Here is a 26111-nt window from a genome sequence, read left to right as displayed (position 1 = left end):
TGCTCTGGAACCTACTTCTGTCTTAGGCCCTTTGCGCTTGAAGCTGGCTCTGCCTGGGACGCTCTCCATCAGGCATTCCTGGAACTGACCGCTTCACTTCTTTCAAGGCTTTGCGCAGATGCAACCACCCCCATGAGGCCTCATTTGAGCTTTCTATTTACATTGCAACTACCTCCCCTACAACCTCTCCAGATCTTCCTTACTCTGCTCTTTCTTTTTTCCATAGCATGCATCACCTTCCCACACCTTGGTGTCATTTCCTTAGTCTGGTTATTGCTAATTGTCTGTCTTCCCCACCAGAATGTCCATTCCACGAGGCAATGATCTTGGTTTTGCTCACTCTTGCATCCACAGTGCCTAGAACATGGGGCTCAGCAAACCTCCCTGAGTTAATAAGCTTGCCTATGCCATTCTAGCTTGGCTTATTTATTGTCAGCGCTCACGAAGCGGTGGAGAGGGTAAAGACCTCTCCTGCAAAGGAAACACGGGCCAAGGATCTCCAGTAGTTCCTTAGAGCTGGATCTAGATGAGTGGAACCCCTTCCCATCAGAACAGGAAAAGCAACGAGCTTCTCTGCTCCACAGAAGGTGTCCTGTGCCTAGAAAGGCAGAGGTGGAGAAGGAAGACCGCCCCCAAGTCAATCTGTAAGCCAAGTTGAAAGTTACAAAAGATTTAGGTAAGCTCTTTTCTAAGCACCTTCAAAACTCCCAGAGGGCTTTTTCTTATGTGGTAGGTATTATAATGAAAAAAGACCCAGACATGACAAGAGACACATGGGTAAAGACAGCTATTAAAGCAAGAATGATTGATTTCATAACATTCCAAGGTAGCACTCTTTAACTCCAGATACAGCCACCTCTCAATGCCGACCTCCCTCATTTGCATAGGTAATTGACAGCTTGTTAACAGCTCATTAAGAACACTGAAAACCATGCGACAACTACAAACGTGTGCGTAAATGGGGACAGAATCTGTGAATTGCACGATATTGAGAACTCAATCAGATCTCAGATTACAGGTCAGAAAACAAGTTGATCGACTGACTCTTCTGGTGAAAAAACAGGGACATCAACCAACTTTTTCCTTTTAGAACTTTATTCAGCAGTGCTGTGGTCCAGAGGGTAATAAACAAAAACCTCAGCCGTGATGATTTTCAGGAGTCAGCTGTAAGAGATGCGATGATGTGAGTACCAGTTTAACATAAATACGTAACGGCCGACGGTTTCAGTTTCTAAAAATACCCATTAAACTGCTTATGCAGTTTTAAAATTTGTTCTTAAAATTCACCTTTTTCATCAACACGGTCATTTAGACACCACAATCTAATATTCTGCAAGTGAGAAAAATGTAAAGTGTAATTTGATTTTAGCCTATAAAAAGGAGATAAGTTTCCTGATTTGCACACAGTTACTATCAGTAAATTTGGATGCTGCATATTTTTTGAAAGAACATTTGAATATAAATAGTGCAAATAATTGTTACATCAGCAAATCTCTTCTGAGTATCAGATGTCCGTGTAGAAACCTTTTGCGATCTGTTTTCCCTGGATGGAATAACGAGTTTAAAGGCCATGTGTAGCTCCAGTTGAGGGCTGCTAAGCTCAGTGCTCATCTGTGACCAAGGGCACACTCTCAAACCAGCAGAGCTTGCCAATCATATTTGTCCTCTTTCTGCCTGGGTCTACTAGAGACAAATGGATACTGGGTATGGAGTGAGGGGTCCAGGAAGTGCTTGCCCCATGCTCAGTCTTTGGAATTCTGAAACTATCCACAGGGCTGCAGGCCAGCCTGGTCCGCCACGCTTCCTAACTTTGTCCAATTTGGCCAAAACCCGTCTACACACATTCCTACTCTCCCAACGCCTGTGCCTTTAGGTCACATGGACTTTCTTACTTGCTTTGTTCTCTCATCTTCTGTCTTCTTTGCATGGACAGTTCCTCCTCATTCAGTCAGGTCCAGCCCAAGGTCCAGCTAGAGATAGTGGGGACAAGTAGAAAAAGCACAGAATCGAGATTTAGGGAGATCCAAGCAAGACAGGAAGCAGCCTAGTGAGACAGGGCCAGAGGCAAGGCCCCTGGCCTAACAAGATAAGGTCCCTCACTGATCAGCAAGCTAGGAGAATCAGATAGAGACCACTAAGATCCACATTCAGCAGCCTCTGGACTTTCCTGGACCTACTCATGCACCCTAGCACCCAGAAGTCCACTGAAGGTCACCCTAGCCCCATCAGCATAGTAAAAATCACACCCAGGGGTGGAGAGCTAGTATGCTAATGATCCACGCGTTGCCTGTAGTAGCATGCTAGGAGACATCACAAGTGCAAGCACAGCCCCACCTCTCCATGCCATGACAAGGCCCTCCTCCCCAGCCTTTGCCTAATAAAAGCCCCACAATCCTGTTCCCTAACTAGCCGGTCACCTGCCTCTTTCCTTTCCACACCAGCTCCCTTGTGCCTCTCCTGTGCACAAGCTAATACACTTTTACTTTTCCACTCCCATTTGCTGTCTCTCTTGATTTCTGTCCGGGGGGACAACAAGAACCCAATTTGCTGGTAACACAAGGAGAGCTCCCCAGAGGACTGGCTTCACCCCCAGCACGGTGGTCCATCCTGGATGAGATCTTTAACCTCAGAAGTTCTCAGGCTCTTCACCTGTAAAACCAGAATGATACTATCTACTTAGAAGTCTTGGTCGTACCAGGTAATTGAGATAAAGCCACAGTACAGGATAGAATCTTGATCAGATTAAGAATGAGAATTGATTCCAACCACATGGTCTTGGTATCAAGGCCGTACCAGAGATGTCAATCAGCTGGAGCAGAGCGGCCACTCGACCTAAGAAAAGTCAATCCAGAGGTTGAACAGAGACATCTATAGCGATCTAATTGGAATAGAGAACAGGGCCAGGCACAGTCGTCCCCTCCGGAGTCTGAGCTGGAACATTAAAAAGATTATGGCGGTGGTGGAGGCTGAAGCTGAAAGTCTATGATGTAGTGAGAGCTTGGAGAGACCGCCCACAACAGATCTTCTATAAGCACAGGTTACAAGGAAGCAGAAACCGTGACTAAGGAAAAGCCCCAAGGTGGGAAGAAGGCAGAGTCGGGAAGCAGAGGCTGGAGGGCAGAGGAGTAGGTGGAATAGACAAGAAGCCAGCAACAGAGAGGCCATTCCTTCCACTCGGAGGCCTGCTGTCTAATCCAGCCGGGGGTCAGCAAAACTTCTCAAAGGGCCAAAGACTGAATACGGTAGGCTTTGAAACCCGTCTGGTCTCTGTTGCAGCTGCTTAGCTCTGCCATTGCAGCGTGAAAGCAGCCAGAGAAAAGACAAAAATTCTTAAATGCATGAGCATGGCTGTCTTCCAACACAACTATTGACAAAAGCATGTAGGAAGTGGGGTCCATCATTTGCTGACCCCTGATCTAGTCCACTCCATGGCACAACACCTCTGCTTCCTCAGGGCTTTCCCCAGGCCAGCACACCCCATCTACTGAATGACTCATGATCAGTCTAGGGGCCCGTTTCCAGCACTTTCTTTACTCCCCACCGGACACAAACCTATAGACCTTCAGGAGGCAAGTTCTTATTCAGAAATTGCCAGGGGTTTTTGGTTGGGGGGCACACATGCACGCACACACATCCTGAGATATCTTTGGACATCATTCTGCCAATGTTCCTCATTGGTCTTTCCATACTTTTCAATTGGCACACCCACAGACGACATTTGAAGGCAGTTCAACAATTTGCATAGTCTTAATGGCAAGAGCAAAAAGTGAAAGATATTTTTTTATACCAGTCTGCATCAAAGGGGGCAAACTGGGGAACTTCTGTCCAACTTGGCCAGCAGATGTATTAGGTTTGACCTGGTAGGTGTTGTGATAAAGATGTTTTTAAATTGCTTGCACCTATCTAGAAACTGGAAGATGCCACAAAAATACAACCCATTTTCTCTCAGAAAACTGGAAGATGAGGCTCACTGAGCTGTTTTCTCACATGGTAATGATTTGCTGGAGTTTGAGGGGCCAAGTGGAAGCAGCTCCTCTCCGAAATCACCTGTCTGGCTCCTGTGGACGCTACCTGTCTGGCTCCTGTGGACACTACCTCTCTGGCCCCTGTGGGCAGCTGAATTTGGGAACTTCCAAACCCCGGGCACTTTAGAATGATTCTGTCTCTAATCCTCCACCAACTTACGAAGTCAGTCTCAGTGTGACTTTTACAAAGAAGGAAACTGAGGCTTAAAGAGTTTAGGAAACTTTCCCAAGATCACACAGTTGATAAGCCACTGAGTGAAGGTAGAGCTCCTGGAAACAAAAATGGAGTCTTAGAAGGTGCTGGAATCATTGTTCTCCTGCCTCCTCTTTCCACTCCTCACCCCATTGATCCTAGCCTGAGAAGTTCTTCTCTGAATTTCTCTTTTTACTCAGAAAATAATTCTCAATATGAAACAAGTATATAAACTGCCTTATTTTTTTTTTCTGTAAATGTAATTTTCTTGTCTCAGATGCAACAAATTCCTTTAAGGACAAGAACTGTGCCTTAGGTTTCCTTCATTTGCCCCAGAGAGTTTACAAGAGGCAGAGAAAATAATGGGTCCTAAAGACAACCAATTAGGAGGGGTTCAGGGTGGTTTTTTAGCTTTAGCTTCTCACTAAAACATATTAATGGTCAAATATAGCTAAACCCAGGGAATCAGCTCCTCAAGCAAGGGATCTGAGAAGAGAACCAAGAGAAATACATTTGTGGAACAGCCAAAGGATGACAGAAAAATCCATGAGATCTCTGCGTAGTGGGAAGGACAGAGAAGGGGTTGGAAGACTTGAGTTCAGAGCCGAGGTCTTCTGCGACACGGTGCTGCTCCCTAAAGTGTGGGCAGAGGCCCACAGCCAGAGCATCCCCAGGAGCTTGTTCGGAATGCTAAGGCTCAGGCCCACCCCAGATGTACGTACGGGATGAGAGTCCCGGAAAGTGGGGCCCAGGAATTGGCTGTCAATGATCTTTCTGGGTGATTCTTAAATACATACTAACTTTTGAGAATCACTGGCTGCACACTGATACCCCTGGGGAGCTTTGAAAAAACACTAATGCCTGGGTTAGGGTTGCAGATTTTGCAAATAAAAATACAGATTCTACATGATTTTCAGATAAACAACAAATCATTTTTCAGTAAGTAAATTTTTTAGTAAGAATGACTCAAGCATTGTATCCCATCGAGCACTACTAGTCTGGTTCTACCCTCAAGGATTCTCATTTCTTGGGTCTGAGTGCAGCCCAGGTGTTGGAATGTTTTAAAGCTGATGTGCAGCCAAAGTTGAGAAGCAACAGTGTGAGAAGCAGATGCCTTTCCCTCCTGAAGGCTCAGTGGTCACTGTCCCGCTTAGATCCCACCTCTGGGGTTGGTGGAAGGGCTGGCTGTGGAGAAAATCAATCTTCCCCAAGTGGAGAAAGGATAGTAGTTATTGCAAATGAGATAGAACCATCAAACAAAATCCACTGTGAAGATACATTAGGATTTCCTTTATTCCACAGCTGTGTACAAACTGCCCCATCTTCTTCAAGACAAACAAGAAAACCCTGCCACCACAACAGCTAAGAAATCGAAGTTTGCCAAATGTGAGTCGCATGGACCCTTAAGTGGGTGCATATTTGGAGGAAGGATGTGGACCACTACGAGTGGCGCTATGGTTTGGAATTTCTTGATTTGGGTTTTGGTTTGTTTCCCTGGTTTTAACTGTGACTCGAACACTTGGGCTCATGAATCAAGTCCGAGATAGTCAGTAAACAAAAGAGCTGGGCCTGTCCGCAAAGGCAGAGCCGGCTGCTTTGCACAACGTTTCTGCCTCGAGTCTCCTCCAGTGACAAACACTTAGTCTAAGTTGAAAGTTCCCTTTCCTGGGGTCATGAACTTGGCCAAACTTGTCACTCAGCTGAGGAACACTGACAGGTGTTCTCTCCTTAGCACAGAGAATGTTCTCCCTTTGCCCAGCGGCCTGCACTTAACAGGAACGTAGAATAAAATTCCAGCCTGGAACAGAGAAGGGTTTTAATAATTGTATTCCAAAAGACTGATGGTACCCATGGACCTTTCTGTATGGGATCTGTTTTTAGCTAGGATCAACCTGAAAATTAACCTTTTTTTATCACCTTCTGCTTTAATCCCTTTTAATATGTCAATATAGTTATATTATCGTCTCTTTCAGAATGTTCTCTTATTTCTACTTGTCGAGGTGCCCATTCTCCAACTTGAAATGTCTGCTTGCTTTTCTTTCCAGTGTCTTCTTCCCTAGTGGAGTTTTGTAGTTGTTTATTGAGTGTATCTTTGGCGTAGATTTGGTTTGGTCTTGGTCTGCTTTTAAATCTGTGGGAGTTGCCAGTGGCCCACGTTTCGGAATGTGTTCCTAGAGGACAGCTTTGCATTGCTTCTTCAGGGACCCGAGACCCATGCCTGGGTTTCTAGACTTGGGATTCCCACATCCAAGTGCAATGTAAACTTGGACCCTACTCCCACTCATCACACAGGTTTGTAGCTTTGATTTCTCACAACAGACTTTCTTTTCCTACCCAGAGGCCAAGGTAGAAGGCAAGTTTTCTTGCTGCTGGTCTATCAGATTTTTTGAATGTGCATGTTTTATGCTGGGAGCCCAGTTCTGGCTCCCACCACATATAGCTACCTCTCCTGTCCCAATGTGGGCAATAAATCTCCAGCCCCAAGGACTGATAACCAATACCCCTGAAGGATACCACAATATCATCAAACTGAACCTTCATTTCAAGGACCTAGTATTCCTTGTCTTTTGAACTCCTGCATGTATTTTTAAATATCATTATATTTCTCCAGTATTTCCATGTATTTGTGCCAGGAAGGCCATACTCATTGGCTCAATCTGCCACGCTGTTAGAACCAGAGATCTGAAAGTCACTAGCAACCAAACAGCCAGAGCCCATGAGTTCTTTCCAACCCACTCAGGGGCGGTTGGAAGAAAAATGAAGGTTATGAGTCTAGTTTTTCAAGCAATAAGATACAAAGAGCTGTGACCATGACTCTGCAGAAATATTCAAAAGCAACTCAGATGAAATAAAGCATGGAGGAGACAATTCCAACAGTTCCTGGCATTTTGTAAGTATAATGAATTATTCATGGCAATTGGTCAATATCTATTTCTGCATAACCAACTATCTTTGCGGCTTAAAACAGCACTCATACCTCATGATTTTGTGGTCAGGAATTTGGATAGGGCTCAGCTGGCTGACTCTTCTGCTCCAATGGTGTTGACAGCGATCACTCAACGGTATTCATGGATCAAGGGGCTGGTCTGAAGATCCAAGATGGCTTCACTCACACAGTGACACGCTGTCTGGTTGGGGTAGTTGAACTGTTGACCAGAATGCCAACATGTGGCCTTTCTAGCATGGTGGTCACAGAAGAGTCAGACTTCTCACATGGCTTAGACCTTTAAAGGAGAGTGTTCCAAAAGACAGGAAGTGGATACTGCCAGACTTTAAGTCCTGAGCACCACTTCTGCCATGATCTTTACCTCAGAGTAGTTACAGAACCCAAGCAGGGTCCAAAGAGAGGGAACTCTTGATGGGAGGAGCGTCTAAAAAGATGTGGCCATCTTTCATCTGCCCAGTGCATGGGCCCTGCAGCCAAGCAGGAGCACAGAGACATTGAAGCTTTCCTAAGCTCCTTCTTGCTGATTCAAATATGCTCTCTGAGCTTTTGTTTTCCTCATCTGAAAAAGAGAAATATTAACATGGAATCAGAAATACTTTCAACCGCAAGTAATGGAAAAACTAAGTTACACTTACTTAAGCAAAGAGGATTTTCTTCTTCTCATCTAAGAAGACTTGAAGCGGGAAGCCCCAGGCTGATGCAGTAGCTTAACCACAGCAAGCCAAGCCAGATGTCTTCTCTTCTTGCACCTGGCCATCCTTGGTGCATTGGTTCATCATTTAATGGCTGCAAGATGGGTATGGATCTTCCAGAATCACAGCACTGTTCAAGGCAAAAAGAAGGTACAGAGCTGCCCTAACCAGGTCTGTCCTCTCTTACCAGGACAGCAAAAGCTTTCTTAGAGACTCCTGGCGGTCTTCTTGTATCTCGTTGGCTAGAACTTTGTTACTTGTGTACTCTAGTAGCAAGGGAGCCTGGCAAAATGAACCTTTAGCTATATACTTTGATGCCATTGCAAAATGGGTTTCTATTGGCAAGAAGAAGGCAGGGAAAAGGATAATGGGAGAAAATAAATGGTATCCACCTCAAAGACATGGCATGAACCAAATATGTATGAAAAGCCCAACACAATGCCTGCCCTGTGGCATGAACTCAAGAGATAGAGAGATTTATGATAATTATTATGAATTTGGGCCCCATCCTAGTCATCCAAGAACATGAGGCAGTTTACTGTAGGAATGCATTAAATAAAATAGTGGCAACCTAGAAATGAGGGTCATGAATCAGGACAGAGGACATTGGAAGAAAGCAATCTTCTTCTTCAGAGATATTCGAGGAGGGCAATGTTTGAACTCTGAATTGAATAATTGTAGATTGAGGATATTCTGCTCTGGGCAATAAGGACCTTGATGCAAAAAAAAAAAAAGAGGTTGTCCAAGCATAGACTGATGTACAGTACATGAAACCCAAAACAAAGGTGCACAGTGAAGAGGACCAGCAGATCATGGATGAAAAAGAGAAACATCTGGACTGGACCAGAAAAGAGACAATTCTCTCAGATAGCAACTCTTAGTGAGATGATATTAGAAGTAAATGTCAAAATCCCACTGCATATAATTTACAATTGAAGGTATATAATTATAGTTAAATTAAGTGTACAATGAATTCTAAGTAGAACCCATACTGTGGGTTCAATTACTAGCACCTAATTGTTTTGTGACAGTACAACACGTATTTACGAAGCACTCATCACAAAGCCCACTGCAATGTGAGCTTTCTACATCCTGTAATCCTGGCCACACCTCCGTGGGGAGGGTAATCACGGCGTTTTCTAGATAGTGAAATTAAGCCTTTGAGACGCTAAGGATCACACGGGTGAAGGCTTTAGTTGGACTCAGGACAGATTCTTACCCAAGGGCTCCCTGCTCACTCCCCACCAGGCTGGGCCATGCCCAGTTCTTGCTGCCCTGAAGGACTCATCACATAGTTATACCTATGAGAGTTTTCAACAATTGTCTGGATGGACAGGCAATTCCTCTGGAAGTACATGCAAAAATTAGATACTGGCGGAGACACCAGAATTGTTCCCACACTGCAAAACCAGCAGACGCCCTGCCTATAAATGGAGCTTGAGGTAGAGACGGTGGAAACAAAGATGAAGGGCAAAGTTCTCTCACCTCCAAGCACTTGATCACTATGTATTGAGGCTCTTCCTTACACTGACTGCCTTCCTCTCACATGCTTTTGTTTTTTTGTTTTTTTTTTGAGATTTTAGAAATTGGATTTCTTATGGTCAAACCAATATGTTATATTTTGTAGCCGATGTTATACATTTATGACTAAAAGCCTATCTATAATTACTTCCTAGATGAAAGTTAATTGTCTTAGACCTTGAAAAACAAAGTTTATTTTTCATACACATTCTGAGATTGGGTTCCCCACGTACAGACCAAACAGCTCCTTCTAGAACACAGACACACAGAGATGCCTCTCCCCAAAGTCAGAAGCAATTTTTAGAAGATTTTGATGTTTAAAAAACATATCAGGGGGGCTGGCCCCGTGGCCGAGTGGTTAAGTTCGCGCGCTCCGCTGCAGGCGGCCCAGTGTTTCGTTGGTTCAAATCCTGGGCGTGGACATGGCACTGCTCATCAGACCACGCTGAGGCAGCGTCCCACATGCCACAACTAGAAGAACCCACAACGAAGAATACACAACTATGTACCGGGGGGCTTTGGGGAGAAAAAGGAAAAAATAAAATCTTTAAAAAAAAAATTAAAAAAAAAAAAAAACATATCAGGGCTATTATGTTCGACATTCTGGCTGTTTTGATTGCATATTAACTTTAGTTTGAAATGTCCATGAAAGGGAGCCTGGGTTATTTTCAGCACTTGGGATCTGAATATCCTCGGAACTTCTGGGCCCCTGTGCTGAAGTTCCCCACCCATCTATTGACATCACAGGGCGGGCACAGCAAAGCAGATATGGACACTCTCCTGGCCCTGCCTCCATCTCTCCTGCTCTGCCTGCACCCTCAGCTGGGGCCCTGCCTGTATATTGGGTAATGAGATCTTCTCAAGAAACGCAAAGTCCATTCCTAGGAAAGTCAGGAAGAAAATCTCAAAACCAAGGCCAGTGATCTCATTGCCTTGTGGCTACTCCTCCTCTTCTGAAAAGGCAGAACTATCATGCTCTCCACCACAATATGTCCCAAGATGGCTGAAGCCCCTTAAGGAAAACTAAATCCTTACACCAAAGATGTATGGGCGTGCACACACTTATGTATGCACACACACATGCACACTCGTCTCAGGATGGCCGTTAATTCAATTCCTCCTTTACCAAACATTGTGAAAGACCTTTTCATTCTTTCCCTCTCTCGCCAGCCTCTCTCCCCGGCCTCTCCCTCTTAACAACTCCCTGTTTCATTAGTATCATTATTCTCCTAAGTGGCACATGGAGTACCACTTCCTGCTCCGTCAGGCCCCGCCAAAAGCGACGGAAGCGCGCTCTCCTCGCCGTGACATCTGTCTCGGTGGCAGCCTCCTCAGGCGGTTCTCTTGGCAGCCTCCGCACTGCCACCAGGCCTGTCGGGTGGCTCCGCGGCTGACGGGCTGTCACCACCGCCTCGTCTTGTGGGCTGCCATTTTCTTTTGATTTACCTTTTGATTCAGAGGCATTTGCATACTTTCATCACTCGGTGGACAAAGTCCTCGGCAAGTCCCCCATGGCTGCCTTCTGTGTAGACTGCGTGCAGAGAGGAAGCTCTCTCTGTGACTTTGCTTTGAGGTGTAAATGGGGGCCCGGTGGCCTACGCCGGGCGGAGCCCAGAAGCTGGTATAGACTGTCACTTCTCTGCTGCCCAAGAAAGGCTGTTTTGTTGGTTCTCTCTTATGCTCGGAAGCCACTTCATCAATGACAAGTGTCCCTCCGCGTCAATTAGTTCATTAATCATCCAGCGAGACAACTTGGTAACGTGGTAATTTCAGGGTTAGGATCCACTGAGTTCTTCCTTCCCTGGCTGGGCATAAGAGCTCATTAAAGGACCTCCCCGCCCCTCCGGAAAACTCTTTCTTTGCCTTTGTGCACATCCCAATGAAACAATTCAAAACTGCAGCTCCTCTTCCCCGGCGGGCGGACAGAAGCGCCGACAGGGTTAAATTGCTAATCGAGGTTTCGTGAGGTCTGCCAGAGCCGGGTCTCCAACACTTACATCTGTTCAACAATTATTACAGCATTTTTGTCATAAAAAATTCAACACCCTGAGTGTCGTGCTAGCAAAACCTGAAAATTTATGCAGTGAATAGAATAGCTAATTTCTCTGAGGAAATGCAGGGGGAAAATTACAGATTTTACTTAAATTCCAAACACCAGAGTGCACACATCTGACGCCCTCCTCGGGTTCTGTCACACCGCCGGACCGAAGGAGGACTTTCCATCCATCAAGGGGCAAGGATGGCTGTCAACGCGTGTGCCCACCTTTGAAGAGACCACACTGTGCAACTCCAAACATATCTGTGCCCCTGTCTCTGGGTGTCTTTTAAAGACCTCTCCCCCAACTAAATTCGCGCGTGGAGAAGAATCACACGTCGGTTGCAGAGTGAGGTTGGCATGACTGGTTTGCATTCTTACCACTCCCTTTTTCCAATTTGCCCTCTGGCTTTAAAACAGCTCCTTGGAGAAAACAGAGGGATGGAGAAGGACTCCAAGGGCTCTGAGAGTCTTTAATCTCCTTAATTCATTCTAATGCTGTTTGATGCTTGCAACGGCAGCACTGGAGTTTGCCTCTCTGCTCCATAAAGGGCTGGAATATGGATTTTATGCTAAAACTAAAGCTGTCTAGTTAGGATGCCAGTGGAGTGGAACAATATGCTACAGGCGATCGTCGACTAGTCTCCAGGGTCGGAGCCTAACTTCCTCGACTGGGTGTTTGCTGCCGTAATAATCATTGCACCCGGGATGAACAGGAATTTCTTGCAGTGTCACCACGTGGCACCATCAACATTATCCAGATTCTTGGAAATTTGACTGCAGTGAGAGAATACATGCTACGCTCTTTTAGGCTGTTCCAGGGTCTCAGATTTATTTGCCCTGGAATGTGATGGTCCAAGTGCCCCTCTGCCCGTTGCCTAAGCACTCTGCCTCATAAACGCTCCAGTTTAGGCGTGCTCAGTATTTTCGATGCGGTAGTGTACATCTCTTCCTTACCTGGCCCCCCACGGCTGGGGAGCCCTGGCCAGGGGGATCATACAGCTTCCTGGAGAAGCCAAGAGAAGAATCCACCACTGCCATTTACGTCTTAACGAAAAGGATGTGCCATCTTCAAATAAAATAAACCCCGCACCTCTCCCTTTTTGGTGTTTTTTCTCTTCTTCCCCGGCTTCATTCCCTCTCTGAAGGTGCAATGTCCCCTCAGTCCAGGGAGGGTCCCTGATTGGTTCTCAGGTGGATGTGCAGACACGGCTGACCAGGCCCATGCGACAGGCGGTGACAGCATGCAGAGCCCTGTTCACTGCAGCCTGGCTGTGCCTCGGGCACAAAGCGCCCACTGGGAGGAGGGCTGGCCCCATCCGGCTCCCCTCCGAAACCTCCTTGGCTGTGTCCCCAGGCACCGGTGACAGCCCAGGCACTGCCTCTGGCTCTGTCACACAGCGAGGCCTCCCAGTGGGTTCTCCTACCTGACATCCCCCTGCCCTTAGTCTGTCCCGGGGCTGGACATGTGGGCTGAGCGCCAGCTCCGAGGTGGGAGCCTGGGAGTGCAGCGTCCATCAGCCAGAGGAGGACCAGAATGACTCCACACGTGCCTGCCTGGGGCCCTCCATGGAAACCATCATATAAAAATGATACGGGTAATAGAGGCAACCACACCGTTAACGATACCCAACAATTACTGTGTCCCGGGCTCTTGTGCTCAGATCTGGATCTTGTTTAATTTTCAGAACCACCCAATGAAGTGTGTATTCTCTCCTCCATTTTCCACTTTCAGATCCTCAGGCACAAAAGATTAAGCGAATTCCTCAAGACTGCCCGGGACATAACTATGAGGGCTAGGATCAGATCCCAGGCCGGTCAGACTCCAAGACCACGCTCTCTCCACCATGCCACAGGCTTCTGAGGTCGCTTCCATTTGAGAAGCAAGTTTAGCACGTGATGCTCAACAAAAATGGTAGAGGGCACATTGGTGGAATCAGGCATGTCTCCATGTGGAGCCGGTGACACCTGGACAGTCTGTCATTCAGAAGACAGAGGCAACTGACAAACCAGAAAAGTGGAAGGAGATGAGGGATTAGCCGGACTTGAAAGAATTACGCTCTCAGAGGCATAATTTCCAAAATGAGATTCTACTGTCCTCTTCTCCCCCAGAGCTGTGTTTTTCTAGCTGTGTGTCCCAGAGGGGCATAGTCTCAGGGTCCATCATGGTGGAAATGGGGTTACAAACTCCTGGGTCGCCACACCGGTCAGCATTGATCTGTTCTCATTTACTTTATTTGCCAGATCTTGAAATCCAGGTCTGAGGAAGATCCATTCAGTGAGTCTCCTTTTCCAGCCACCACCAGCTGTTTGCCAGACCGGTCTCTGCCGATGGGAAGGTCTCAAAGCCACTCTGTACCCTTACTGCCTTGACACAAGGCACTCCAGACCTCAATATCACACAGAAGGATCTTTATTTTTCCCATGGATGCTTTGGATTTGTTATCTGTAGCTGCATAACAAATTATCCCAAAGCACAATGACTTGAAACCACGTTTACTATCTCACAGTTTCTGTAGGTCAGGGATCTGGATATGTCTTCATCGGGTTCTCTGCTTCAGGGTCTTTCACAGGAGGCAACGAATGCAGTCATCAGAGGCTCAAAGGGAGAGGAGTCTGCTTCCAAGCCCACTCACACAGTTGGACCCAGTTCATTGGGGGCTGTTGGACTAAAGGCCTCAGCTCTGCCCTGGGTGTTGGGTGGAAGTCGTCCCCAGATCCTTGCCCTGTGGGCTTCTCCACAGGGTAGCTCCCAGCATGGCAGCTTGGCTCAGCCAAGTAAGGAAGTAAGAAGACAAGAGAGGGAGAGTGCAAACGGAACAGAAGTCAGTCTTTCATAATCTCATCTGAGAGGTGACGTCCCATCACTTTCGTCATATTCTATCTGCTAGAAGTGGGTCAGCAGGTCCAGCCCACACTCAAGAGGAGGATCTTGCACAAGGACGTGAATACCAGGAGGTGCTGATCATTGGCAATCACCTTAAAAGCTATCTACCTCACATCTTAACCCTGCTGTCATAGGATGCACCATTGTCAAAATGTCGTGACCTCTTCTACCACTCCGATGCCTGGACCTCTTGTTTGTTTCCCGAGTGCTGAGCATCAATTTTTTTTCTCACTTTGTGAGTGGTTTCCAACACTAAAATGCCTCCTCCTCTTTCTCTACCAAGCCCCTGTCCTTACAAACAACAAAACCCGTTTCACTAGAGCATCATTGCCATATACTGAGCTCCTGCTACAGACCTGCACTGACCCAGAACTCTAAATGTCTTCTCTCAGTCAGCCCTTGGTGTAAGCCAAAGAGGTACCCTTTAGTGAATGAGTGAGGACTAAGAAGCTAGCGCTGTGAAGGAACCACCCAGCATCCCCCGGTCCCTTAAGTAGTGAATTCTAAATTCAAATGCAAGTTTTGTTTTGTCCGTTCAGTCACAGACTCCAAGAGATATGTCTGCAGCTTCATTTCAGAAGAATTAGGCATTCACCCTGGGCTTCATAGTTTCCGAACTCATCCTCACTGTCAATTCCAAAAGCAAATTCTTCTCCATGCTACTTATATGGCAGTCTAAGGTCCAGCAAAACCCTGTGTTCCAGATTTTCAAGTGAATCATGTCATTTTATTCATTTAATAAAACAATTCTATAAACACACAAATAAATATGACTGACATGTTAGTTTGAACACTACCATTTTTAGCGGTCAAAATATCAAACATCAGCAATTCTATATAGTTTGGTCTAATATATTTTTGTGGATATTCTTATCTAAACAAATGATTCTTACATATGAACAAATGATGTTTCTATATTATAAGTGATCTTTTTCTGCATCACAACTTCTACAGATTAAAAAAAGAAAGAAAGAAAAGCCCAAAATATCCTTCTTTCTGTAGATGCTAGCAAATGACCAAAGGAGTAGCAATACGGGCAATATTTAATGAGCATCTCTGCTTGGGCCCTTCCACGCGTAGTATTTTATTAAATCTTTACAATAACTCGAGTGTAAATACTCTCATCCCAACTTTCATACTTAAGAAGAATCAATCTCAGAGAGGTGAAATGACTTGATCAAAGCAACACAGCTACGTGCCAGAATCAGCATTCTAATCTAGATATGTTTGATACCATAGTGCATGCTCTTTCCATTAGACTTTGTGTCTTATCAAAAATGACATTCTAGGGGCTGGCCCTGTGGCTGAGTAGTTAAGTTCCCACACTCCACTTCAGTGGCCCAGGGTTCTCCAGTTCAGATACTGTGCACGGACCTACACACCACTCATCAAGCCATGCTACAGTGGCATCTCACACAGCAGAACTAGAATGACCTACAGCTAGGACATACAACTATGTTGGGAAAGTTGGGATGAGAGTATTTACACTCGAGTTATTGTAAAGATTTAATAAAATACTATGCGTGGAAGGGCCCAAGCAGAGATGCTCATTAAATATTGCCCGTATTGCTACTCCTTTTGTCATTTGCTAGCATCTATAGATGGAAGGATATTTTGGGCTTTTCTTTCTTTCTTTCTTTCTTTTTTTAATCTGTAGAAGTTGTGATGCAGATAAAGATCACTTATAATATGAAAACACCATTTGTTCATATGTAAGAATCATTTGTTTAGATAATAATATTCACAAAAATACATTAGATCAAAGTATATAGAATTGCTGATGTTTGATATTTTGACTGCTAAAAATGGTAATGTTCCAACTAACATAAGTAAGTCATGTTTATTTGTGTGTTTATAGAATTGCTTTATTAAATGAGTAGAATGAAAACTATGTACTAGGGCTTTGGGGAGGAAAAAAATAAGGAAGATTGGCAACAGATGTTAGCTCATGGCTGTTCTTCCTTAAAAACAAAAGTCACATTCAAGAAATTTCCTGGTGGTCATGGAGCTCTGTCTAAGGAAGCCTGGCCCCACTGCCATTGAAATATGCATAAGTAAAAACCAAAACACCCTAAGCCACAATAGCCCTGACAACCAACTTACCTCAAAGACAAATTTCTCACTCTCTGCTTTAAAGGTGAACAAAAGATTGGTCAGTGGCTGTCTTAACTCTGAATAAAGCAACATGGCCAGCAAGAAGGAGGCAGGAAAAAGTTCCCAAGTATATCATCTGTTGATCCCTTCTCTAGCATCTTGGAGACTCCACCACTGAATACAACACCTGCTGATGACCCCTGCTCTGCTGAGTACTTTGTGAGACACTGAGAACCACCATTCACTCTCATTTCTGCTCATCAGTACCCTCCTCTTTTGCAGCCATATGGAAGACTAGAACTCCCTATGACCAGCTACTGCGCAGGAATAGAACTCAAACGTAAGAGGATAGTGCATGCTAAGATATGAAGTAAGCAGAAGCTCAAAGAAATCCAGGACCAGCACCAGGAGCAATGAATTTTAAAGAATATAATTCTGTATATGTCAAAATAAGAAGAGTCATAGTTTTCTCAAATAATCCCAGAACAAAAAAAACTGGGACAGGGTGGGGGAAAATCCTAATGAGACCAAGCAGAGGCTGGGTCCATCATTTTCCACCTCTTCACCTGAAATTTGGCAACAGGCTTTGCATGGCAATGTGGCCTTAGAACTAAGATCCAAGAGGATTATTTTGGAAATGGCAGGAATAACAGTGAGGAAAAGCTCAATTCTTACTCAAATAACACTGAACATAAAACAAACCAAACCATGCCCAAGTAAAGTATAAAAAATGAGAATCAGTGTTATAAAAACGCAGATGAAAAGCATACCTGAGAAAAGAATTCATTACAGCAAACTTAAGAAATTTTAGAATGCATCTACTTTACGTTCTCTTTAAAATACAATATAGAAAATGTGAAGCGTACTAAGAAATAAACCATTTTAACATAGCAGGTTCAAATGTAGTCTGAGATCTAAAAAGAGATCTGAAAGAAATTATAAAAGAATAATAGCTAACATTTGCCACAGGTTTACAATGTCCCAGACATTGTTCTAAGCGCCTTACATCTCTTAGCTCAGTTAATTCTTGTCACAGCTCTCCAAGTAGCCTCTTTCATCATGCTCACCTGACAGACAAGGGGACTGAGGCACACGGCTGTTGAATATCTTGCCCAACTCAAAACACTAGTAAGTGGGAGAGCTGAGACTTAAATTCAGCCATCCAAAGCCTGTGGTCGATCATCAGATGGCACTTGACTGGAGGAGCCAAAGAACAGACTCTACATAGCAGGACGTTAAATTAGAACATAGAAAGCAAACTAAAGAAGCCGTCCAGGAACTTAGAGCAGAGGGCAGCAAACTACAGCCCAGACGTCAGATCTGGCCTGTGGCTTGTTTTTTTAAATAAAGTTTTATTGGAACATGGCTAGACTTGCTTGTCTATGGATTGACTGTGGTGGGTTTGTGTGCTTCAGAGGCAGAGTTGAGTAGTTGCCCCAAAGAGTGCAAGGCCCACAGAGCTGAAGATACTTAGCCATTTAGCCTTATTTAGCCTTTTACAGAAAAAGTTTGCTGACCCCAGATTTAGGCAAAGAAGACAGAGAGATACAAATTATGTGAGAGATGAAGATGTGAAGAGAGAGAGCAAAGACCCACTGTGCAGAAAGCTGGCATCTCAGAGGACATGACCAGGGCCAACAGAGCTGAAAAGCTAGTCAAATATATACAGAAGAATTCAGATTGGAAATATCTGAGTTTTTTCCTCAAACGGGCTCACATTATTAGAAAGAGGCATTGTCTAAAGAAACTCATTTCTTAAAGGAACTTTGAATCTCTGGATAAAATTTTTTCCTACAAACTTGGGGAGCTGATGGTAGAATTAAGAATTAAGAATTAAGAATTAAGAATTAAGTTGCCTACTAAAAAAAATTCAAATGTGGCAAATCTCAGATTTCAAAATTTCTCAAGAGGCAAGTGAAACAGAGTCTAATGAGTTTTGAGAAGAAAATGGCATGACTCAAGAATTTTATACCCAGCCAAGGGATCGTGTGTGAAGGAAAAAGAACCATTTGGCTATGCAAGAAAGTATACTACCACCATCCTCATCCCAGAAAATATGATCTGAAGATAGACTGGCAATGACTGAGTAATTAATCAGAACCAATAATTCAAGGATAGAGAAACTATGGTTCGGGACAAATAATGCGTTACATGTAGATCACAGCTGCTAAACTATTAAACAGCTACTCAACACATGGAGTGAAGTCCAAATCATTTCAATAAGTATAGTAAGAAAAATTAGAATTCGAAACATAAAAAGTCACATTGCACAAAGTATGTAACTTAAAAACAAGAAACCATCTCGAGAAGAGCAAGACAGATCGAAGGACGAAAGAAGCTAAGAAATACACACAGTGAAGTCAGACAGTAACCAGCTACACACTGATATAACAGCATTAGTAAATAATCATAAGAGCTGGTATTTAGAAAGAAAAATATTAAGCCACTATTAAAAACCATCCAAGTTAAAAACAAACAACTGTACAAAATTGAACATGAGAAATTAGATACAGTCTCAAATGAGACAAAAATTATAAAAATATAGCATGTACAGCCCTATATAAAAACATTTGAAAACATAATACAATGGATAATTTTCTGGGAAATTGAAAATAGCAAAAACCAATCCAAGAAGAATTAGGAAATTTTAGAAAACCTATAGCCATGGGGAAAACATGAAAAAAGAATTTTCAACATAATTATCTCCCCAAAAGACCCCTAGGCCAAGTAATTTTGCTAGTTCTTTATAACTTCAAGAAATGGGTAATTATTATTATGCATAATTTGATCAGAGCATACATAATAATGCAAAAATCTTCCATTCATGCTATAAAGATACTTCACATCCAGATCAAAAGCTGACAATGAATAGCGGGACAAAGAACCCCAGATATCTAAACTAGTCATGAGAACACAGACAGTACCCTCAATCAAATACTAGCTAAATTAAGTCAAACATAGAGTAAGAGAATTCTAGATGTTTTACTAGGGCTGTGAGGAGTGCTTAATATTAACAATCCATTAAATTAATTTATCAAACCACATTAAGACGACAAAGTTGGAAAAATTATATGCATAATATGATCTTTATAGGAACCAAAATAAATTTCCTAAGTTCAACACCTATTCCTTTAAAAAAAATCTTTCAAAGCATTCAAAGACTAGAAGGATATTGAATATCCTAAAGAGTTTTCTTCTTAAACAACAGTCAATATAATATGTAATGCTTGTATCCCAGACATAGCCTCATTCACGTCAAGGCTGGGGCAGAGACACCAGCCCCAACCATTCATACTTAGCATTGTTCTGATATTCCAGACAATGTTATGAGAAGGGAAAGTAAACACAAGTTGCACATATCATAAAGAAGAAACATATTCATTAATCATTCATAATCATTAATTTTATAAATCACTAGATAATATATCTGGAATCTTACATAATTAACTGAAAGAAAAATACATAGCTTTAAGCCAATTCAATAAATTAACCAGATACAAGATAAGCATCCTGCAAAAAGGTAGGATATAGGATGAGCCATCTTAGCACAAATCACATTCAGAGGAAACACAAATACAACAATCAAAAAGAATTGGAAAAAAATCTGTATCTTTACTGGTGTGCCTTTAAAAATGCCAAAGCCGTTTTATATTATATTACACAAAGAAAAAGTCTTAAAAATTCTCTTTAGGCATCTTTTGCTCCAATTTTCCATTTATCTATCCCACATGGCTGCCATCTTTAATCCCTCATTGAAATTCCTCAACACTATGCCAAAGGTCACTCAAGAATTCCAGCCCACACTGATTTTAGATCAAAAAGATAATGCAGCCAATTTTTTCCAAATTAATATCTATACTGAACACAATTCTAATCAAAATCTCCATTTGTTTATATTTTAGGGGCAAGAGGGTACATGGATGGTTTTAAATTTCACTTGAAAGATTTAGATGAAAATACCAAAAAATTTTTTGAAAAAGTAAAGAGAAGATGCCCTACTTTAAACTGACTCTATTATAAAACCATCATAATGACAATTGAAATAATGTGAGGCTAGAATCTTGCTTGCAATAGATTAGAATAATGAGTTCTGAAGCAGACTAGTGTATGTGAGAGCATGTGTATAAACTTAATATATAAGAAAAGAGTAATCAGAATCCAATTATAAAGAGATCGATGACCCAATAAGTGACAGATTTACAAGGAAAAACCCCAAATCATCTCAGGTAGATTATATTTAAAGTTTAAAAAAAAATTCAATAAAAAGAAGGACTTCTGGAAAATACAGACAGATACTGAAATTCAGGATGAATAAAAACACTCCCCAAGCATAAAATTCATGACAAAGCCCGTAACAAAAGTTCTCAGTACACCTGACCGTATAAAATTTTAAAGGTTTCTCTATCAAATACCATCATACACAAAATTAAAATGCAATGCAAAAGAAATAATGTTTGCTAGAAATATGTCAGAAACAATACTAACAGCCTTCAGAGATAAAGATATCAAACAAATTAATTAACACACACAAATATCTCAAAAGAAAGAATGGGCAAAGTGCATAACCAACTCAAAGCAAAAACCATACGTAAATAGCCAAATACATGAAATCAATTCATCGAGGCTGGCAATTTAAAACGGAAAGTTAAAGCAATGAGGAGCTGGCCTTTTGTCCTTGGTTACTTTGGAGAAGTGTGGGGAGGCAGGGACCTTTATTAAGGGAAGCCCTCCAGAGTCTGTGCTCCAGGAGGGAACGCCTGCTGTCTGTCTAGCCCAGTCCCGCGCATTCTAGCCATCAATAACGATATTTCCTGAATAAAAGGAGAGTAACTAAACTTCCAGAGGTAACATGTTTAAGAAGCTTAAACTCTTTGTCCACTTTTTACTCAATAACTTCAGACCTACAAAACTATCTCTAGGAATAATCAAATCTTCAGATAAAGATATATTTACAGGAATGTTTACTGCAGCATTAACTATAATTTAAACAAATGGAGATGGTGAAAATGTTTAATAGTTAGAGTAAGCTTACATTCATATAATTACATTTTAGGTGATTTTTAAAAAATAATATTGCCCCCAAAATATGTAATGCTGTAAGAAAAATGTTAATAATGTGCTGTTATTGGAAAAAAAGGATGATGCATGTAGACACATGTATATGCGTGTGCATGCACACATATACACACAAGAGCCAACACTCATAAAATAAACATACGTGACTATATATATACACACACACACGTATATAAGAATAAAGAAATGTGTTGGTTTGCTCCCCTTCCAGCCCAGTCCAGCCAAGCCCTCCAGAGGACATTCTGACTTTTATAGCTCAATTTCTTTATACCTGGACCTCATTGTAGCAATATAAGCCAAAAGAAGTCAAAGTCAGCTTGTTCGATTTACCTGCAGATTTAGCAAAGAAAAATACAGAACACCCAGTTGAACTTGAATTTCGGATACACAGTGAATAAGTTTTTAGTGTAAGTATATCCCAAAGGTTCAATGAGACACACTAAGAAATTATTCATTGTGTAACTGAGACTCAAATTTAACTGGGCATCTTATATTTCATCCGGCAACTCTAACAGAGAGTGACTACTTGAAAAGAAAAAAAAAAAGCTGCAAGAAAGAAGAGAATGGGGAGAAAATGAAGAGAATCAAATGACCTTGGTTTGCAATCCAGTTTTGGGGAGGTTGGAAGGGGAGAGGGCAGGGGTGGGAGAGAGCAAGGGGCAGCAGAGGGGGACCCTGGGGAGACAGATGGAAGCTGAACGTTTGAAAGTCTCTACCATTTGTTTTTCAAATGTCAGACAGATGTTTCTTCTAACAGCGACGTCATGTTGAACCAGGCCACAAAATGGTCCATCTAAACATAAATGACCCGGAAATGCAAGAAAACATTGGCAGGGTCACGATGCACATGCTAAGGGGAAGGCGAGAGGTGACTTTTGTGTTCTTCTCTGCCTTTGTCCATGTTTTCCAGATTTGCTGCAATGGGCACGATTTATTTTGTAAATAAAACAAACAGGGAACTTGTTTTTAAAACCTAACTTTACACATGCCAAATGTTTGTCAGCATGATGCCAACTGAAGTGAGAGGCCACCCTGGGCATCCAGGATCACAACGCCAACGCCAAACCGCCCCTGCTGGACTGGTGGGCATCTCCCCAGAGACTTGCCTTCCTGTCACATCAGAATCTGAAACCCAAGTCTCCGAGGCTTGTAGGTGTGTGAAGAAACGAGGCCGCCCTGGAATGGGTCCCAGCGGATCACCCACTCCCCACCCTGCCAAGACCCTAAAGCTATTCTTTATAGACTGGCCACACCCCATTTCAGACCCTTGCTGAGGAGGAGCCCTCAAAGTCTCCCCTAGTCAGACCCAAGGTCACCCCATGTGAACAGTGTAGATTGTTCTCTCGTCCAAACTGCTATTGGCTCTCACACACCTGGCCACACCTCGGCTCCCTCTTACTCACTCTCCTACTGTCCAGGAAAGGGAAAGCTTTGTGAGACACACACAGCGCACCAGACCCATACCAGGAGCTTCACCTGCACCCCCTCATTGAAGCTTCATAACAGCATTCAAGGCACGTACTAAAATCATCATTTTATACTTGAGGCTGAGTAATCACCCCAAGTCAGCCAGCTAATTAGGTTCTGGAGCTAGCATTCAAATCCCACCGTGATCAGCACCAACCAGGGTACCATTTACTGAGTTCATTGCTGATAGGTCCCTGGCAAGTAATTTTGGGAATGAAAAAATGAAATCTATATGTCCAGACAAGAAATAGACCTTTGCCAGGCCACAACCCTTGTGTGGCCTGCAGATATATTTGGTTTATCTTGCACACTGTCTTTAGTTTTTTTTAAATAGATGCCTCCCCTTAAACATTTGGAGATTTTGCATCATAAAGCAGATTTCTGGCTACTTTTGAAAGAAGGAGATTTAGCAACAATGGGCAAGTACCCTCCAGTCCTTAAAATTTCATTGCTTCCCTGGTGGCCCGTCTGTGATCTTCCTGTGTAGAATCCACCTGGTCCCTTCGGGTATTTGTGGCAATGTTTTCATGACTTTTCAGATGGGTTTATTTGTATTTGCATTTCATTTCATTCTCTCCCCATGAAATACACTCTACCCAGGGTCTTCCATAGTCCGGTTGTCCGCTGCACCTGGTCAACCATCTCACGCCCCTGTGAAACCTTCCCCGACTCCCTCGTGTGAAGGGGTCACATTTCCCCAGGCCTCTCTAGTATATACTTCTGAGACACTCTTGTAATAATAGTGCTCAGTTATTGAGGGCCTACTGTGTGACACTCACTCCTTCACAATTTAATTAAGGGTTCCAAAGGTCAAGGAGAGAGAAAGAGGTCACAGCCAGGCCAGCCTCATTCCTAGCCTGAGGCATTTCCCACTGGGCACACTGCCCACCAACCACGTTGTCATGCCCTGCTGTTGTCTCCATCCCCGGGCTGGTCTGGGCAACCCAGGAGACCAACACCGGTTGAGCACCGTGAAACCAGATCCATCTGGGTGTTCCAGTGTTGGCCGTGAACTTGGTGCATGCTCCATAAATGCTTATGAATTGAAAGCAAGAACCAAGAAAGGAAAGAAGGAAGGAAAAGGAGGGAGATAGGGAAACAGGGCGAATGGAATTTTTGTATTAACCCCCGGAGTATTTGAAGTAAGCACGCAGAGCACACAGCCCTGCCCTTGTAGTCACACCAGGCAGGAAGTAGCACCTGTGCTGCTGCAGGGTGCTTATGTCTGGTCTCCTCCTGAGCCAGCGTCACCACGCAGCATGGAGGTGCCAACATGGTGATCAAGTCCACTCAGACGTGCTTGTCCCCGAGCCAAATCCTTTGACAAAGAGATGAAATAAGTCATCGCTGCATGGAATATTTCCCATGACGGATTAGATGCTCGAGTCTTGGAAAGTCATTCAAGGAAAGATAGCTCTTTCCCTTCCCTAAAAGAGTAAGATTAGCCTTAATCTAAGTCAAGGAGCGGGTGGAAGGGCCAGTCGTCTGAGGGAACCTGAGGGACGACTGTTTAATCCCATTTAGGGACACTTTGAGCAATGACTTATAGATAATGAGAGATTTAAAATTCTTTGGTCACTCTCTAGCTAAAGGCTTTTTACAGGATAAAGAATGAGTAATTCAACGCAGACGATCTAGCCTTTCATAAGCTTTTATTCTTGATTTGTTGGACATGGACAACATAAATTTTGCGACCAATCTATTAACAACTTAAATTGGAACTTGGTTTCCCTGTTCTCCACGTAGCATTTCAGAAACAAGTGTAATAAAGGGAGGATCAATAATTCCTATTTGGTATAGTATCTGAGGTAAGTGAAAAGGATTGCAGTATTTCTATTTATTGAATATCATGTCAACAAATTCCCATTTCAAGGATAATAAAACAAGTTACAGTCAATGTCAAGGTCATTTATCCATACGAAGGTACACAATATATTTCATTTTTTAAAAAATTGTGCTAAGGTTCTTTATTTAAAATAATCCATGTTTTGATCCACTCTGCCAAGTAGAAATAATTTTGCATTGAATCTGTCAACTGCCAAATCACATTACATCCCATAAAATGGACAGCAGCTTCCAGAAGAAAAGCACGATGGTTGTTGAGTTGTTTCCCCCTGTTTATTGAGTGAAGCATGAGGTTAGTTTACTCAAGGTATTAATGTAAACAAGGATATTTAAAAAAATGATATGGAAAGGAAAGAAATGGCTAAATTTACCAGATGAGGAAGAAACTTAGCTGCAGAATTATTTCTAACCTATAGTTCTCAAACAACATGAAAAGCCTGAAAAATGAAATTTTAGTCATTAGAACCTGACAGCTTCCAGTCATAATATGCTGACATGTGTAACAGGAATTAAGAGCTTCTACCGGCGGAATGAATGTTAATTCTTTTTTTTAGGCAAATCGTTTATTTCAGCTCCGTGAGTCAGAGCACAGCAGTGGATCACTGGACACTTATAAATGGCATAATACAACCTTGTAAGGCTTTGTGTTCCTTCTTAAGCACATTCCACTTACGAACACCAATTATTGGCTGAATGGAAGGACTTTCTGTGAGTCAAAGCAAAGGAGGGATCACAGCCTCCCTGCTTTCACTCATCATCAATAAATATTTGTTGAGTGTATCATGTGCCAGACATTGTCTGAGCTACGAGAATGTAGATTGGAGCAAGACAACGATTTCTCTTTCATCTAACTCCTTCTGGGGGCGTGGAACAAACAAGTAAACCAACAAACACTTGGTGCTGACGCTGCAGGTCAGAGATGATTGAAGGCTCGTGAGCAGGAGCCTCACCTGGATGCTGAGGTCGGATGAGCAAGGGCTCTGGGGTTGGATTGTCTGGGTTCAGATCCCAGCACCTCCGCTGAAAGCTATGTGCCCTGGCCAAGGAACGTGACCTCTCTGCGTCTTCCTTTCTTCCTCTGACAAAGGGAGGCTCCCCGCCATTTGGTCACAGAGCTTCCCTCTAGGGGTGCGGTGAGAATTTAATGTCATGTACACATGTGAAGTGTTTCTGCCACACGGCGAGTTCTCAGGAAATCCGTAGGCCTCTGCCAGGACAATGGTGGGAGGCGATGCGACACCGTCACAGAAGTTCCCGGGTGGGCCCCAGGCTGTCCTGGTGAGCCCAGCAGACAGAGAGCCTGGAGCCAGAAGGGATTACTCTCCAGCC

The 26111-nt window shown here is 43.3% G+C and overlaps 1 long non-coding RNA gene across 8 annotated transcripts in view; it reads right to left on the bottom strand.

Moving 5' to 3' along the window:
• The window catches only part of LOC123286896 (uncharacterized), a 98305-nt gene that overhangs the window by 35938 nt on the left and 36256 nt on the right, over nucleotides 1-26111 (bottom strand). For all 8 annotated transcript variants that reach the window (XR_011504780.1, XR_011504776.1, XR_011504774.1 and 5 more), the window contains 3 exons: nucleotides 7801-7987; nucleotides 7196-7724; nucleotides 1893-1970 (listed from right to left, as the gene is read on the bottom strand). This is a non-coding gene — a long non-coding RNA (uncharacterized lncRNA). The remainder of the gene's footprint in view (nucleotides 1-1892; nucleotides 1971-7195; nucleotides 7725-7800; nucleotides 7988-26111) is intronic.

Source organism: Equus asinus, chromosome 7, assembly GCF_041296235.1.
Source record: "Equus asinus isolate D_3611 breed Donkey chromosome 7, EquAss-T2T_v2, whole genome shotgun sequence".
NCBI lineage: Eukaryota > Metazoa > Chordata > Mammalia > Perissodactyla > Equidae > Equus > Equus asinus.
This window is presented reverse-complemented; position numbering and strand designations above follow the sequence as displayed.